The 11,705-nt window shown below is 40.8% G+C and overlaps 1 pseudogene; it reads right to left on the bottom strand.

The window, feature by feature from the left end:
- Positions 1-4,861: 4,861 nt before the first annotated feature.
- Positions 4,862-11,705, bottom strand: part of LOC107202712 — a 10,759-nt pseudogene continuing 3,915 nt past the window's right edge.

Raw genomic sequence — 11,705 nt, 5'->3', positions numbered from 1 at the left:
CCAATTACATGATGTGGCCCTTTTGTACATTGTCCCCACAAAACCTTTATCAAGGCTTGGCTGCAATGGGCAAATCCCACCTGTTTTTGGAGCAACCAAGCCCACAAACATGATTCTCCTCCTAGGGATGCATCTGAATGGATATGGCGTTTTTCTTCTTCACTCTTAGGTTTGTAATGCTCAGCCATGAAGAAGAACATGGAAAATTTTTCCTGATAGCAGGATTCCAGTCACACAGAGACAGACAGACAGAGTCCATGGAAGGAGCTGTAGGTATGGAGAGGACAGAAACACTCCCTGGGCTGCTGAGCTATGCAGGGTTGTGCATAGCTGAACCCTGCTGAACCACAGGGCTGTGGACAGGGTGATCCTGCTTGCCAGCCCTGGGCAAGAAGAAGCATGAACCCATCTCCATGCAATGGCAGTGTTTCTCCAGGGCTCCCAGAACAGGTTGGCTCCTGGGAAGAGCAGGAAACCACTTCTACAGAGCAGCAACAAGTGACATGAAGAGTGTTTTTTTTATTTAAACTGAGTTATGAAGCGAGGCCATTCTGTGTTTTGGTATCATAAATCCCCAGCTATTATTTGATTATGCAGTTCTTTTAACAAAGTATGATTGACCTGAACATCCATGGGTAAATACACAAAACTTCAATTCCAGTCAAATAATCATGCACTTTGAAACTCCATTGTGGGAGGGTTTCCCTGCAGTTTCTGCAGGTCTGTGGTTCCAGAAGTTCACTTGGAGTTAAAACCCTTCTAATACCAAGCTTAATTTTATTCACAGCCAGTTCATGTCCTTACGTATTTGTTTTGCCCTCCTTGATATTTCTGCAGAACTAATTAACTCAGCCTCCTATCCTGTGGTTAACTGTGTGTCCAGCTTTCCTCAGTAAATGAGCTCTCCATGCTCTCCTCAGTCCCCTGAGGCCACCAAGCCCCACTGTACCTCTCCCAGCCAGAGCTTCCTTGGCTAGGAAAGGGAAAGCTGTTGCCAGTGGTCACATTTGGTGGGCGTTGGGGGCTCAGACGGCACCTTCTGTGCCCAGGAGTCACTGTGGAGGCTCACCTCACCCCCCTTGCCTTGCATGGCAGTGGCTGTGTTGCTTCTCCACACTCCTCTGGCTGTCCATCCCCACGGGAGCACCTGCCAGTGAGGCTGCTGCTCTAGTCCCACCTACACCTTCACCTGCTTGTGATAATGGGTATCATCCCATGCATTCACAGCACAGCCAGTCTGGCTCCCTTCGGTGTGAAGAACATGTCACCACTGGATGTCAGCACAGGACTTTGCAGAACCCAGCACAAAAATGTGGATCTGCAGATTTGTATTTTTTTTTTTTTTTAGAGAAAATGTTTACATTTCAAAAACCTAAACCTGTGTCAACAGAGGAACTCTTTTAGTGATAAGTTTTCCATTCAAATGGGTTTAATATTAATAACACAGAGCTTTAGAAGCTGTATTCTCACAAGATCATAGTTTACATGGTCATTTTTTCTATTACTGTGGCATCATTTTTATAAAATAAATCCCTTGACTGAGCAGCTGTGTCCTTGGGAATGGTACACAGTGTACTCAGTACGTATGGCACTGACTTTGCTCTTTCTGTATTGACATCAATACAACAGGTTTACATTTTAACTTTCATATTACTATGGAAAACTTCATAAACAGAGGGGTTTAAAAGGGCAGTCCTTTCCTCGTGTGTTTCTCTCTAAAGAGTTACTGGGATTTCTTTTTCCCTTCCTTTAATTACCACAGCAATCGTATGGTGACATTTCATTATGGAGTCCTGCTCCCTATTTCCTGCAGCCCTGTTTAGGGATTGCCTTCCTCTTGAAGGCTTACTCATTCCAGGATGAAGCCTGCAGGCAGAGTCAGATGGGAAATTAGCAGCTCCTCAGGATGGAGTAGCTGAGGGAGTTAGTCCTGCTTTAGCAAGTGGTTCATAGGGAAGGAAGTTGTTCCTTGCGCAGTGCGGCAGCCCATGGGAAGTGGGTTTGCTGCCCAGGCAGTGATGGAGCAGTGATGGGGACATGTCAGTGCCACCCATCTCATGCTATGGGTTGGCCATCAACCCTGCTGCAGCATGATGTGCCAGGGGCAGCTGTCCTGAGTAATCCCTCACGTGCTTTTTTGGAAATGCATACCTCAGCTGATGAACTGCTTAGTGCAGTTAAAATGGGTACTGATTTCAGCTAAACACCTGAATTGAGATCAGTCCAGTCTGTTCACCACCTGCAGAAAAAAAAAAAAAAAAGTTTTTCTTGCCAAATCCAAATTGCATCAGCATTTCTAAATGCAGGAGGAACTTGCAGCTGTTTCAAAAGAACATCAGCACTCAATGTTTTGGTTACAGATTGCAGGAAACCTTGGAGAAGAGAACAGGGAAGGAACGTAGCCCCAGGGAGCTATGATTTTCTCCTTTGGGTGCTGCACTCATAACAAGCCTACCATCAAGGATGTGCAAGTGTCCTGATGGCCTGGCAGTGAACACAAAAGCCACCTTGGAACTCCTCTGACATTTGCTCCATCCCCAGAAGCATTCAAGGCCAGGCTGGATGGGGCTTTCAGCAACCTGGTCTAGAAGAAGGTGTCCCTACCCATGGCACACAGTGTTGTGTGAGGTGATCTTTGAAGGTCCCCTCTAACCAAAGCCCTTCTATGATTCTGTAATCTCTGTAGATGCAAGCTCTGACATTTCCTGTGCATATATTGCTAAAAATAGCAATTGTTGTTAATATTTCACTTATTAAAATAAATAATTTAAATTATTTCTTTACTTCCACCTTCATGTTTCTTTACCTTTTCCCTCAGTTTATATATTAAAATTCTTTTCCCTACCAAAATTCCAACCAAAGAAGCTGGCTTTGGAAGAACCACAAGATGTCAGAGCACATGCATAGACAGCATCATTGCACTTCAGCTCCTAGTTACAGTTTCAGTGATGGATAAGGGGGTTGGGAAGATGCTTAATTTTGCTCTGAGATGAGGAATATCCCCTCATCCTATGTGAAAAATTAAGCAAAATCACTTTGGAATCTGTGCCATTTGGATGATGATTTTTTTTGTTTTCCCTCCAATTTTGTGTGGTAACATCTCCCTACTGCCCTAACCTGGAGTTCAGCATAAAAATTATTAAGGATGGCTCTCAGAGAAACCTAAACAGCAGATTTTTCAGGAAAACTCCCAGAACACTAATGCAGTCTGAAGTGGACAATGAAGAGATAAGAAGAGATAAGAAAATATTTGGACTTCACCCAGAACTTAGACTTTTTAATGCAGTTTTCTGTTCCTCTGTCTTTCTGCCTGACTCTCATCACTGAGGACATGGGGCAGCAGCCCTGCAGCCACATCCAGACACTGTAATTTAAATTGTTCCTTTGACCAACCAGTTAGCCCTTCTGCAACAGACTCAGTAGGAGGGAAGCCCTAACACAACCTCAGTGGCACCAGTGCAAGGACTGCACCCTACATCTTCCACCCACAGCCCAGACAGACATATGGAACTGTGTGGTGGAACTGCCTTTTGCCATCAACCTGACTTCCAAGCCAGGGGAAGACATGGATTCTCTGGACTTGTGCAACTGTCACGCTGCTGGACTGCTTTTGGAGATTGGCTTCTGCATTTACCACAGGAAAATGCTCTATCCATATTGAAATTGGATGGCAAAAAATGCTTATTCAAGTTTCAAAGTGTATCTTCAGGATGACTGGAGTTAAAACTCTATCCTGTCTGTGAGGACCCAAATAGCATTGGGGCAGAGCACTGATGGTGTGTGCCTCGCTATGTGTTGAGTGAGGATTGCAGCTCTGTGCAATTAAGCAGCTGTGGTGAGTGTCCCTGCAGACAGAATTTGTTCTTATCTGGTACTGAATGTCTGAGGAGGTTGATGATGGTGTTTCATGCCTGGCAATGCAAACTGGCAGGTGAGGAAGGAGAAGCTCAGATGACTGATTCCTCTGAATGCACGCTGAGCTAAAGACAATCAAAGTCCATCAGAGGTGTCTGTGCCCTCTGTAATTGATTATGGATAAACCAGGAGTGCTGCAGAACTGGGACAAGTGGTCATGGAGAGCTGGGTGGGAGGAGAGATGGATGGCAATGAGGGAATGGGTCAGCAAGTGCCAGCCAGCCCTGTGTTTATGGCCTCCCTGTAGTCCCTGGGGCACATCTGAGCATGGCCCACTGTTCCATGTGTCAGGCTGGCTCTCTCTATAGTTTAGGGCTGAACTATAATCAGAGCTTTCAGAGAAGGTCCTAAGGGAATTCAAACAGGGGTATATCCTTTGGAGCAGAGATGTCAGGGAATGAAATATGCAGCCATCAGGGGCTGAGCTTCTCTCCGTGGCTTGAACACCATGACCGACAATGCACTGTCACCCCTGAATAGAGTTCATTTAGCAGCCTGAAATTCAGGACATGTCAGAGAAAAATGGCAGGGAAATGATACGAATGGGACAGACTCCAGAGTGAGTTTTTTGAGGTTTTATAGGGAAACCAGACAGTGATCACTGCAGAACAAAGTTGACTGTTCTATTCCTTTCAAGCTGATCAACAAGTTTCATTATAAAAGTCAACCCCAAATGGTGACTTTCCAACTTAAAAACTGGATATGGTGAAGGTAGGGAATGAGAAAAATACTGCAAATTTTATGCCAAAATCCAACTTGTAACGCCTTTCTTCTCTCCCAAAATATATACTGATGCACTTTTGGAAGTACCACACAGAGTACTTTTTTCTGTAGAGGCTCAAATATCTCAGTACTGCTTCACAGTTTTTACATACCACTGAACTGGCTGCAAAACAAATAATTTTTTCTCTGGATTGAAATAAGGCAGATAGAGGATGTCAGGTTCAGATGGTAAGAGAGTTAGGCTTTTATTAGTCTTGAAATATTAGCTACCCTTGCAGATTTAAATTCTTTTCAGTTGTGAATAATTTAAATAATACCTTATATAAATAACATATAGAAATATTTTAATTTGTAGGGTATGCAATGCATTTACATTACAATAGCCAAAATCATTATATCAATAATGCTGGTGAAGAAGGTATCTCAGAAAGAAAGCAAGAAGCTATCAGAACAGCAGTGATTTTGGTGACAGCAAGAAAGCCTTTCCAATTCAAGGAACTTCATCTAACAACTCATTTCACTCAGTGACATGCACAGTTAATTAGACTTTTCTGGAGTGTTTTTTTGCATTTTCTAGGGCTTTTTCTGTATACATGTTTATATATCTAGGAAATCAGGTAGATTTTTTCAGAGGCTTTTAAAATGCTGTCCAGCTTGGATACTGTCTTGCTTTGATGTTATCCTGGTGCAGCTTGTTTCTATAAAGCATGTACTGACACAGAAACATTGAGGTAGTTCCAACTTTCATTGCAAGGGGTGGGGGGCTTATCCACAAAAGCAAAGCCTCCAATAAACAAATCCAGGTTATAACAGCAAGAGCAGAAGACCTTCCTAAACCATTTGAAGAAATTTCACTATTTTCTGGAAACAGCAAGCTCTTCAGAAAGTCCAAGCCCACCTTCTGAAAACCAGATATTAGCCCATGAATAAATAGATAGCATCTCTTAAAGGTAGAACAAACTGTCAGAATTTTAGCAACCATGTTAAAAAAGAAGAAAATATTACTTAGGAATTAGGTCTGATCACTAAGGCAACTTGGTTTATCAAACGTCAAAGCCATTACATTTTTCGTCAAAACACTTCTCACTCAGGGCAGGAAATTTAACAAGTTGGTGCATATCCCATATTTTTCACCTCCCACAGCCTTCTTCCCAGCTGATGATACCAGTAACAAAGAAAACACCATTTCTATTGGGTTCCATGGGAGTCTCCTCCATCTTCTTGGAAGACATGATTTCCATCTGTCCTAACCAGTAAAAAACATGTTTTCTGTGACCAGGTTATGAAGGGTGAGTTTACAAATGTCCCTGTCCACATAAAGGATTTGAAGTGCTTTCACTCTTTTGACTGGCCACGCACATTCAAACATGGTCTCAAAGCCACTGACAATTCCAATGAATTCATCAGAATGTATCTAGCAAAATCTTCTGGAAGGCAGGCTGGGACAACATCCTCAGAAAACATGATAGGTTTCTCCAGTTTGAGAAATACTGTGCTGCTTCTGCTGCTGCAAGTTTCTGTATCAAATTCAGCATGGCTAATTATTTTTTCCACTCTGTGCATTGGCTCTTACCTTTCCTTGTCTACCATCCATCCCTGTGTCAAATAATTAAAGTAGCTGTTAATAAGACAACACCAACCAGTCCAAGGCATCTCAATAATAAAAGGGACGAAAGATTCTTGCACTCTATATAGGCAATATGCTATACACATAAAATCAACCAATCCTGTATCCTAAGGCTATAACAATTAATACCCATTTTGGAGAGATTTTAGAGGGCTGACAAAATACCAAGAAGGTAGGAAATCAGAACTTTTGAATCAGAATAATTCTTTCAATGAAAACTTTGATAAAACATTTTGGACTTTATTACAGTATTCCTTATGGTACTGCCTATCTCATGATAGACAAGCCTCAACACAGAAGAATTTTGTCTCATTTGTAGAGCAATATAGTCAGACTTAAACAGAAAATAGATATTTATCGTCTTTTAAAGTTTCAACATTCTGCATACAGAGAATAACAAATTCACATATATATTTGATCTTCCTCAATTTGTATGATGTCTCTTTGGGAATTAAATAGTCAGGCAATTGGAGTTAAGGCAACTACAATTTTTGCTTTACTCTGGTAGGTTGCATACAAATTTTATGACTCAGAACACCATTTTTCAGTGCCTAGAATTTGTGATAAACTACTTTTAATAAACAACAATAGTAAATAATACATTTGAGGTTTCAAGTATGGAACAGTCCCAGAATAATGTCTACATGCTGTTGAAACAGTTATTGCTAATACCTGAATGAGGCATCTGGAATTCCTCAGTGTTTGGCCAAAACAGGAAATTGCATAAAGATGTAATATTACAGCAATTTAATTACATCATTTCAGCCCTACCTGCCCACATGACTCCCTAGTTTATATTTGGCTTCTAACATACATAAAATACACTAGGTCAAGCCAAGCCTAAAGAAACTGTCTATTCTATAAATTTGGCTATGTATTTCATTGTTAGTCAAGAGGTAAGCCAGTGAGAAACAAGAGAGTAAGAAAGACTCTGCTAGAATTCGGTTTCTTGCATATAGAGAATAAAACGTGGGGCAGTTTCTTATTTTCATGGTAAAGGGCAAAAGGAGGAGCACTTACCAACAATCCCACACCTGCAACCCACTTCTTTCCTAGGCTGCCCCTCTCAGCACTTGCTTGATGCTGAAATGGAGACACAAGGTCATTCAGGACTGGAGACTTGTGCAGAAGCACAGTAGTCACAGTAGAGTGGAATAACCCACCCCAAATGCTGACACCAGGGAAGCCTGGCCCTCTTGGGACTGGGGCTGGATGAGCACCATGAGGAGAAAACAGCTGCCAGCCCAGGTTCCTTGGCTGCCACGGGGACGTGCTGGGTGAGTGCCAGCCTCCCTGGTGACCTCCAACTGCCTGCTCAAGGTCTCAGGGGATTCCTCGTTTTCAGGATGGACAGCTGATTTGCTGTGACTCCTGTGACTTCCTGACATCTAGTTCATGATTTCTGAGCTGTATGCTCAGAATAACTGGACTGCAAAGGCAAAACCAAAATGCTTGATGTATGGTACTGGGACTTCGAATCATGTGTTGCATGCTGACAGCAAAGAACCCCTGTCCATAACACTGAACACACTCTGTGAATGCTCTGCTGATGTTACCAGCCTCCACCTGAGCTCAGAAATACCTGATTTAAGCCAATATATAGAAAAGGGAGGACTATGGTTTTCTATCTCTGCGGGAGATGGTGCCTGTGCTGTCCCTGAGGTACCAAGCTGAGAGACATGCAAGGAAACTTTCAGAGCAGAAGGACAGACAGTTGCTCTTGAAAGCAATTTCTGTCACTGAAGTGCCATTCAGCAGAGCTTGTTTGACAGAGTCCTTGATATAAAAAGAATAGTTTTATGGTCAGGAAAGTACACCCAGTTTCCATTGCATTGAAAACAAGAGAAAACTTGCTTAACATTCATTTCAAGGAAAACTTGACAGCAGTCTTTTACAATCTAATTAAAAATGCAGATGTCCTTGTCAGGTTTGGCTCTGCTAGATTTTTCAAGATATTAACACAAACTTTGCACATGCAAAAAGATTGGAATGTCTGAAAAATGAAAATATTTTTAATTTCTTTTAAAACTTACCCATTTTGAGCAAGTAGGCAAATTGGTTCAGCATTTTCAAGGTATTTAAAAGTTAGACATCTTCCATTATTGGTTTAATTATTGTTATGTACCTGCTGTTAATAAATATTTTTAATTAGAAAAGAGAATTAAGTATTCAATGCTTGGAATCATAAGGTCATGATATTAATTTGGCATTAAATTACAAAGGGTATTATAACATATATAAGACACAGAAGAATAGACTAAGACTAGTAATTGTTAATGTTCAATTTGAATGGAGGCAAAACTGATGGAACTAAATTCAGTGGCAGTAGTTATTAATGTATTTAGGTTGCCACATATTAACTGTGGAAAACCTGTTGTTAGAAGAAAAGAGAAAGGCAGATTGTATTCCTTTCAGATGGACAGGTGGTATTGGAGGAGAAACAAGTGAAATATAACTCAGTTACATGATGTTACTACTTCTGGAATGATAATGAGTCTTTGTGAACTGTATACTATGTAAAAGGAGAAATTTCTTGGATTTCTACTTATTTGGATCTGTAGGTGTTCAGCATGTCCCAGAGGCCTTGAAACGAGACACCAAATTTTATCAATCAAAATTTTAACCTGTTACTTTCTAACAAAATCCTCCATTGCATGAGAAGCCCATTTCTGTCTTTGGGAGAAGAGGAATCTGAGCCCTGTTGTAATCACCACTTTCTGATATGCTTTCCCCCTGCTGGGACATGGATTTTGCAGTCCCCTGAGAGGACACACTCAATTGCACAGAACACTTTCTTGAGCTATTTTTGCTGCCACACATCCCTCACAGCTGCATAATTTGATGTTACTAAAATTATGTCCTCTGGCTAAAGGTCTTACTGAACTTGTTATAAACAGCTCAAGTAAGCCATGTGAAAGGCCTGAATAATTAACATTATTCTTTATGCTACAGTGGCACTGCAACACAGCAGCACTTCCTAAACGTGGTACAGATGAGATATGTCCCATAGAATTAACTATAATTGTGCCTTGTACCTCAGAAACACAGGTTTGCCATTGCCTAGGGCATAGCCAGCAGCACAGGAACATATAATTCCTCCATCTTCAGTTTTTCAGAACTGCTCAAGTTCTGAAATCTTGGTATGTCTGCAAGGGAGGCAGAAGTATAGGCAGGTTACAAGTTTGTAGTGACTTCATGAAAGTACAAGTAGCTTATAAAACTGGCTCACAAACATTAGCCAAACATCCCAGCACTTTAGGAAACACAGTACAGTTCCTGCAAAAGGCCTTAATAATAACAAAAGTTGAATTATTGTTTAAAAATTGGTAAGCTGTCAACATGAGGTAGAACACTATTATTCTACACCTTATGCTGTGTTTTCCAGGTGTAACTAACAGCTCTCAGTGGCCAGCTCAAGGAGCAGCACCCTGTACTTGCCAGAACAACCATTGGACTAAGGCAAAAATGAACTTGGGTGTGGGTGAGAGGCAAAAAATATCAACAACTAAAGCATCAGTAACAAATGAGGTATTGGACTCTTGGTGGATCCCTGCAATATTCCTTTTCCATCTGTATATGGCTCATGCTACCTTAGCTCAACCCTGGTATTGCAAAACCACAGGCATAGTGAGGGAGCTCTTTCTGGCCATAACAGTGCAAGAGCAAGTAAACTGGTCCTAAGGATGTTGTCTAACCTGTTCCTACAGATTCCTAATGAGATTCAACAGCTTACCCACACAACTTAAAGCACTCCTTAATTAGTCTTATAATGTCTAAAAAGTGTTTCCTAATATCTAATCTGAGTAGCCCTTAGAGTGATGGGATCCTATGACTTCTTGTCCTAGCTGTTCATCCTCATGAAAATGAAGAAGTCTTGCTTTTATTACATATTTTACAAATCTCTGTGGCTGCATGTTGTGGGACCAAAGGTGAAATTTTGGCTTCATTTTTACATAATTGCCTTCTATTTACATTGGTTCAGTGTTTCAGTTTCCCAAGACTGCCTGAATGCTCATCTCAATTTATGGTAGTCCTTCCAGTCTGGAATGAGGTAAAAAACCAATGAGAAAACACTCTCTTTTGTCTTGCATGTTGCTGTGAAAATATCAGTGTCAGAGGTTTTCAAACTCACCTGTGTGGAGATTTGCACTCCATACAGTTTTTCAATCAAGTAGCATAGTTTCTTGACCAGATTTGCACCAAATTTACAGATGTTTCTCTTGCTGTTGCAATAAAAGTGTCAGATGAAATGATGTTAGAAGCCTCCCTTAGAGAAGAGACCTGAGGTTTATTCCATCTTTTGCAGCCACCCAGCCTGTTATCCTGTATTTGGGGAAAATTGATGAGATTTTTCCCTTGGAGAAATTTGATGTGATTTTTTTTCCCAAATAGTGCAGTTCAGCAGTTTCTTTCCTCTTTGTTGGGTGCAAGTTATCTGGTACCTTAAGAAAGAAAGACTTTCTTCTTCATCAGGCACAGACTAACATTCATAGTCTTTCTTCCATTATTCAAATATTTAGCTTAGATCAGCTCTTGATTTTCACATCACATTTATCTTATTGTATTTACTCCTCAGTTTTTCTGGTTTTATGTCAGGATATTTACAAATCTTTGATACAGAGCTAGGCACTTTTACACTTGTTTTTGGAGGTCAGGTCACGAAAGATCTCACAGTTTTAATCAGTTGTCCTGTACTTTCCTGACCTTGGGATAGTTTTGACATATGCCTTAGATACTTTGGGGTTTTGGGAGGATTTTAGAAGTAGCCTCTCTTTTAAAAATACATTAATTTTATTCTCTTATTCTTTTTCTTTACTTCATTAATGAGCTCTGTAATTTTTACAGTTTCATAAAAGTTACCTTCCAACATTGTTTGTACAGGAAGTTCTAGTCTATATTTTAACATTAAATGCACATAAATGCAGTCAAAATTGCTTTCGACATGTTTATATGAGATTATCCTCATTCTGAAGATTCTCAGGGCACCCTGTGTCCCACTAAGTACCTCTCCCATCTCATCTCTGGGATGTCAAAATCCATCTCTAACTCATAGCTCTTGTAATGGTGATGACTCAGGTGTTTGTTTGGTTGTCTCCAATCAGAGACAACAGAAAATTAAACCATAAGGCATGCATCTTGTCTGCAATATGATTCAGAAACTTACTCTGTAGAGAAGATCTCAGGGTCCAGCCTGAAGGAGAGGTGGGATGATGTATCAAGTGGAGATGGGATGATTCTGTGGACATGTACAAAACAAAAGTGGGTGATGGGGTAGGGATCTCATTCCCCTCTGCACTGCTAAATATTGTGGGGTTCTATATGTTCCTCAGTAGCATACCAATAGTTAGTAAAGATTTTTAATTATCATGTCTCTTGACAAAATCAGAAATAGCCCATTAATTGTGCTGAGCATTTGAAAACACTTCATATCAACATACTG

Source organism: Parus major, chromosome 1, assembly GCF_001522545.3.
Source record: "Parus major isolate Abel chromosome 1, Parus_major1.1, whole genome shotgun sequence".
NCBI classification, from domain to species: Eukaryota; Metazoa; Chordata; class Aves; order Passeriformes; family Paridae; genus Parus; species Parus major.
Note: the sequence above shows the minus strand (reverse complement) of the source record. Positions and strands in the feature narration are given on the sequence as shown.